This window comes from Mustela putorius, unplaced genomic scaffold (assembly GCF_011764305.1).
Source record: "Mustela putorius furo isolate JIRA1106 unplaced genomic scaffold, ASM1176430v1.1 tig00000145_pilon_pilon_pilon, whole genome shotgun sequence".
In the NCBI taxonomy this organism is placed as follows: domain Eukaryota; kingdom Metazoa; phylum Chordata; class Mammalia; order Carnivora; family Mustelidae; genus Mustela; species Mustela putorius.
The window spans coordinates 1651017-1658115 of NW_025421294.1; positions in this window are offsets into that span (position 1 = coordinate 1651017).

Genomic DNA, 7099 nt, shown 5'->3' on the forward strand with positions numbered 1-7099 from the left:
TTTAAGGTTCACTCATTTGTAAACTTTATGTTTTTGAGCTGCACACAGAGGAAAAGGTGGAGAAAATGATTAGAATCTGCCATCTCAGATGGAGACTCAGTTCAAAGTCACAAACACAATCTTGGATTTCAAACAGGACTCATCAAGCCAACAGTTTCAAGACTGTTGTGTTGCTCTAGTTATAAATGTTCTCCAGAGACTGCTAGAAAACTAAGCAGTTTCTTTTCCCTTTTTTTTTTTTTTTAAGATTTTATTTATTTATTTCACAGAGAGAGAGAGATAACAAGTAGGTAGAGAGAGAGAGGGAGAAGGGCGCAAGCTCCCTGCTGAGCAGAGAGCCCAATGCGGGGCTCGATCCTAGGACCCTGAGATCATGACCTAAGCCGAAGGCAGAGGCTTAACCCACTGAACCACCCAGGTGCCCCTAAATTTTTTAAATAATTATTTTTTATATAAAACAGACATATGTTAGGGGCAAAAAGTGAGCAAATCTCAAGGGTAGAGCGAAACAAATATTTAAATATGTATGTACCTGTGTAACTACCATCAAGAATAGTATACAGAACATTCTCATACCTAAGAATGCTCCCTCATACCCCTTTCCCAGTTAATAACCAGCTCTCCTGGAAACAAACAAACAAACAAACAAAAACAAAAACAAAAAAACACCTGCAAAAAACTGGGAGCCTGCCTGGCTCAGTCAGTAGAGCATTCAGCTCTTGGTCTCAGGGTCCTGAGTTCAAGCCTCATGTTGGGCATGCAGACTACTTTAAAAAAATAAATAAAATGACTGGCTCTCCTGAAGTCATCCCTATTTGTACGTCACCCTTGCTTAGTTTTGCATCTTTGGGGGTTTAGATAAATTGTGCACTGTGCATTCTTGTCTGGCTTTTGTTCAACACTATGTCACGGTTTACATAAAACAGCAATTTGTCCTTTATTTATTGCTCTGTTATATTCTATGACTATTTCATAATTTGTTCTTATTTCTACTACTCAGCTGGTTTTTTAAATATTTATTTATAAATAATAAAATAAATACTTAATTATAGTTATAATAATTAATAAATAAATATTATTCATAAATAAAAAATTAATTATTTATATATAGAGAGAGAACACACGTGCACAAGCAGGTAGAGCAGCGGGCAGAGGGAGAAGCAGACTCCTGGCTGAGCAGAGAGCCCAATGTAGAACTTGATCCCAGGACCCTGAGATCATGACCTGAGCCAAAGGCAGATGTTTAACCGATTGAGCCACCCAGGTGTCCGTTGACTGTTTATTTATTTATTTATTTATTTATCCGACAGACAGAGATCACAAGTAGGCAGAGAGGCAGGCCCAGAGAGAGGAAGGGAAGCAGGCTCCCCACTGAGCAGAGTCCGATGTGGGGCTTGATCCCAGGACCCTGAGATCATGACCTGAGCGGAAGGCAGCGGCTTAACCCACTGAGCCACCCAGGCGCCCCGACTGTTTCTTTTTAATGTAGATTTTATTTATTTATTTTAGAGAGAAAGAAAGTGTGTGGTAGCAGGGGAAGGGGCAAAGGGAATATATCCCAAGCAGACTCCCCGATGAACCAGGAGCCCAAGGCAGGGCTGGATCTCATGACCCGGAGTCGAAAGCAAGAGTTGAACGTTTAACTGAGCCACCCAGGTGCCCCTCTACAATTCTACTGTTGATGGACATCTGGGTTATTGCCTATTTGGGGCTATTATGTGTAAAGCTGCTAAGCACATTCTGTACATGTCTTTGGCAAACATATACACTCATTTCAATAAAAAGTACAGGAGTCTTGGGTATATAGGAAAATTTGACCTATTCTAGTAAGTCCAGGAAATTATTGCACTAAAACGCTTTTTGGGTGCTAATGTTTTCTGAATCTCAAACTTGGAGGTCAGGAACACATCTCCTATGTCTAGGAAGTTAGTTGGGACCCTTCCTGCCTTTTCTCTTGGTCCTAGAAGTGCTAAGGTTAAAGACGTTTTGGCACTGGCTGTCACTTATGTATTTGGACTCTGTAAATGAGTAAGATAAAGCCCTGACTACACTCACAATTCAGACAACTACTATTCTGTAGGAGATAGCTGTTTTCCTTTTGCTGTCAGCATCCAAATCCCTTCATAGCTTGGGGATTTCCCCACGGGATGACTCTTAGTTGCAAGGCCCAGCCCACATGCTGAAGCTGAAAAGGCCCTTCTACCGCAGTCTCCTTTGTAACCAGAGCACGGCAAGTGACTTGCTTGCATGGATCCACCTGTTGCTCTGAATCACCTGAGTCTGGGTCATGAATCTTCCTGGCGTCCAAGAATGGTAGAGTTGGCGTTGCATTTAGCACACAGAGGGCAGCAGGAACGGCAGAGCTGCTCCTAGCAGATGGGAGTGTAGTCATTTTTTTTTTAATTTTTTTAAAAGATTTTATTTATTTATTTGACAGGCAGAGATTACAAGTAGGCTGAGAGGCAGGCAGAGAGAGAGAAGGAGGAAGAAGGCTCCCTGCCGAGCAGAGAGCCCGATGCGGGGCTCGATCCCAGGACCCTGGGATCATGACCTGAGCCGAAGGCAGAGGCTTTAACCCACTGAGCCACCCAGGCGCCCCTAGATGTCATTTTCAACATTGTTCCTGTTGCATGGCCTCCAACTCAGTTCCTCAGCTGTCCCAGCCATGCTGTAAGCTAGCAGTACATGCTAATCCATTCCTTTTTTTTTTTTTTTTTTAAAGTACGAGCAGAGAGCCTGAAGCAGGACTCGATCCCAGGACCCTAAGATCATGACCTGAGCCGAAGGCAACGGCTTAACCCACTGAGCCACCCAGGCGCCCTAATCCATTCCTTTTGTACTTCAACCCGCCAGCTTTGGTTTCTGTGGCTTATAACTAAGAACCCTGACTGCTAAATCCTCCTAAGCAAATTTTCCTGTTAATGTTGATTACAAGTATTTGCTGTTACTACAGAACTAGAACAAAAAAACCCTAAAGAGGGGCGCCTGGGTGGCTCAGTGGATTAAGCTGCTACCTTCGGCTCAGGTCATGATCTCAGGGTCCTGGGATCGAGCCCCGCATCTGGCTCTCTGCTCAGAGGGAAGGAGCCTGCTTCCCCTTCTCTCTCTGCCTGACTCTCTGCCTACTTGTGATCTCTCTCTTCTCTGTCAAATAAAATAAATAAAATCTTAAAAAAAAAAAAAAAAAAGAACCCTAAAGATTGTATGAAGTCACAAAAGACTTTGAACAGCCAAAGCAATCTTGAGAAAGAACCACCAAGCTGGGCTCACCTGGGTGGCTCAGTCAGTTCAGTGTCTGCCTTCGGCTCAGGTCATGATCTGAGGGCCTTGGGATCAAGCCCCACTTGAGGCTCCCTGCTCAGACCCTGTTGCTCCCCCTGCTTGTGCTCTCTTTCTCGTTTACTCTCTTTCAAATAAATAAATAAAATCTAAAAAAAAAACCCCCAAAACAAAAAACCAAAACCACCAATACTAGATTTCAAGCCATACTACAAAGTTACTGGTACTGGCACAAAAAAAGACACATAGATCAATGGAACAGACACAGAACCCAGAAATAAACTCGCCCTTAGGGGCGCCTGAGTGGCTCAGTGGGTTAAAACCTCTGCCTTCAGCTCGGGTCATGATCCCAGGGTCCTGAGATAGAGCCCCGCATCAGGCTCTCTGCTCTGCAGAGGGCCTGCTTCCTCCTCTCTCTCTGCCTGCCTCTCTGCTTACTTGGGATCTCTCTCTGTCAAATGAATAAATAAAATCTTTAAAACAAACAAACAAAACCTCGCCCTTATATGGTCAATTAACCTCCAATAAATGAGGCAAGAATATACAATGGGAGTAAAGACACTCTCTTCATAAGGATGCTGGGAAAACTGGATGGTTTTAGGCAAAGAATGACACTGGACCATTGCCTTACACCATACATAAAAATAAACACAAAATAGATTAAAGACTTAAATGTGAGACCTGAAACCATAAAATTCCTTGAAGAAAACATAACCTATATACCCATGGACATTAACCTTAGCAATATTTTCCTGGATGTCTCAGGAAATATGTTTCCCAAGAAAGAGAAACAAAAGCAAAAATAAATAATTGGGGCTACACTGAACCAAAAATCTTTTGCAGTGAAGGAAATCATGAACAAAACAAAAAGGCAATCTACTGAATGGGAGAAGATATTTACTAATGATTTATTTGATAAGGAGTTAATATCTTAAATATATAAAGAATTTATACAATACCAATGCACAAATCACCTGAATAAAAATGGACAGATAACCTGGAGACATTTTTTAAGGATTTTTTTTTTTTTTTAAGTAATCTCCACACCCAAAATGGAGCTCAAACTCCTAACCCTGAGACCAAGAGTCACGTGTTCTACCGACTGAGCCAGTCGGACTTCCCTGAATAGACTTTTTTCCAAAGAAGACATACATACAGATGGCCAACAGACACATGGAAGGATGCTTAATATCACTATTCATTAGGGAAATGCAAATCAAACCCACAATGAGATAACACATTACACCAGTCAGAATGGCTAGAATCAAAAAGACAAGAAATAACAAGCATTGGTGATGTTGTAGAGAAAAGGGAACCCTTGTGCACTGTTGGTGGGAATGTAAATTGGTGCAACCACTGTGGAAAACAGTATGGAGTTTCCTCAAAAAACTTCAAATAGGACCAAAAATGTAAAATTAAATGTAAGCATTTTCATAGAGAGTTTGTTTACGATATGATTGCAGGTTTGTTTGTTTGTTTTTTAAATCTCATATGCTCTCATTGCTCAGAAGAGTTAAGTGACTTGCCTGAGGGTCACACAGTTTAGACTTAGATTTAACTCCCATTCCTTGCTTTTTATGATGTGAACATCAATAACTTTAAAACAGGAACATCTGGGGGCACCTGGGTGGCTCAGAGAGTTAAGCCTCTGCCTTCGGCTCAGGTCATGATCTCAGGTTCCTGGGCTCGAGCCCCGCTTCGGGCTCTCTGCTCAGCAGGGAGCCTGCTTCCCCCTCTCTCTCTGCCTGCCTCTCTGCCTACTTGTGATCTCTATCTCTCTCTCTCTGTCAAATAAATAAAATCTTTAAAAAAACAAAACAAAACAGGAACATCTGGTGGCTCAGTCAGTTTAGCATCTGCTTTTGACTCAGGTCAGGTTCCCCCTGGTCCGAGGATCAAGCCCCTTGTCAGGCTTCCTGCTCAGAGGGCAGCCTGCTTCTCCCTCTCCATCTGGATTCCCTCCCCCATTCCCCCAGTGTGCGCATGCTCTAATAAATAAATAAAATCTTTAAAAGAAAATAACTTTAAAACAATTATGTAACTGGGGCGTCTGGGTGGCTCAGTGGTTTAAGGCCTCTGACTTCGGCTCAGGACATAATCCCAGGGTCCTGGGATCGAGCCCCACATCGGGCTCTCTGCTCAGTGGGGAGCCTGCTTCCTCCTCTTTCTCTCTGCCTGCCTCTCTCACTACTTCTGATCTCTCTGTCCTGTCAAATAAATAAATAAATAAAATCTTAAAAAAAAATTATGTAACTGAATTGCATTAAAATGAAATAGAGAACATAAAAACTCAGAAAAATTAAATGATCTAGTTTTAGTTAAAACACAAAAATTTTAAAAAAATTTTTGTGGATACCAAAGCTCTTCTTTATATATGTAAGAAATACATACCTGAGTAAGATGAGAATGGAGGGATATGCTCCAAAATGTTACCAGGGACTACCTCTGAGGGCTGGAATTATGGGCAATTTTATTTGTGTGTGTTTGGGAGGACAAGTATGAGCTTACCTTCATCTTCTAAATTTTCTGTAATAAATGTGCTACCTATACTTTCTGAAAAAGCCTTTTATTACTGATATTATTAGTCATTTTGATATTGTACCTTTAAAATAGCCAACTCATTATCTAACTCAATGACAAGTATACTTTTCACCACTTATTGAGCAACATCTCCCTGATGCATGTATGTCACATGCATCATTCCGTTTTAATTTTTTTTTGACTTTCTTTTTTTTTTTTTTTTTTAAGATTTTATTTATTTGCCAGAGAGAAATCACAAGTAGATGGAGAGGCAGGCAGGGAGAGAGAGAGGGAAGCAGGCTCCCTGCTGAGCAGAGAGCCCGATGTGGGGCTCGATCCCAGGACCCTGAGATCATGACCTGAGCCGAAGGCAGCGGCTTAACCCACTGAGCCACCCAGGCGCCCCGACTTTATTTCTTTATTTGACAGAGAGAGAGCATAAGCAGGTAGAGAGGCAAGCAGAGGGAGAGGGAGAAGCAGGCTCCCCACTGAGTAAGGAACCTGATGTGGGGCTCATTCCCAGGACCATGGGGTCATGACCTGAGCTGAAGGCAGACACTCAAGGAACTGAGCCACTCAGGTGATCCCCCTGCCCCTGTTTTAATTTGTACAACAGTTTCATCAGGTAATAATGGTATCATCATGTCACAGATAAAGAGGCTGATGCTTACAGAGGTTCAACGGTCAAGATCACACAGGAAGTAATGGAGTCTGGGTTGTAGTGAGCTCAAAAGTCCACCTTCTCCGTCTGCTGGGCTGCACGAACTCTCCTACCTTCTGACTGCTCCCAGTTTCTCTAGTATAGGAGAGTTGCTCTTTAAAGGCTGGTGTGGCCTCTCAGTTACTCTTCTTTAAAAACACACTTAAGGGGGCACCTGGGTGGTTCAGTGGGTTAAAGCCTCTGCCTTCGGCTCAGGTCATGATCCCAGGGTCCTGGGATCGAGCCCCACGTCAGTCTCTCTGCTCAGCAGGAAGCCTGCTTCCTCCTCTCTCTCTCTCTGCCTGCCTCTCTGCTTACTTGTGATCTCTGTCTGTCAAATAAATAAATAAAATCTTTTAAAAAAAACACACACTTAAGGTATTAAACAATTTAAAAATGATTATATGTATCATAAAGACTGGAAGGATATGTTCCAAACAGTATATACTGCCAGGGCATGGGATTGATATCAGTGGGACTTTTATTTACTTATTTTTAAAGTACTCTGTCCCCAACGTGGGGCTTGAACTCACAATCCCAAGATGAAGAGTCACATGCTCTACTGAATGAGCCAGCCAGACATCCCAATAGTGTTGGGAC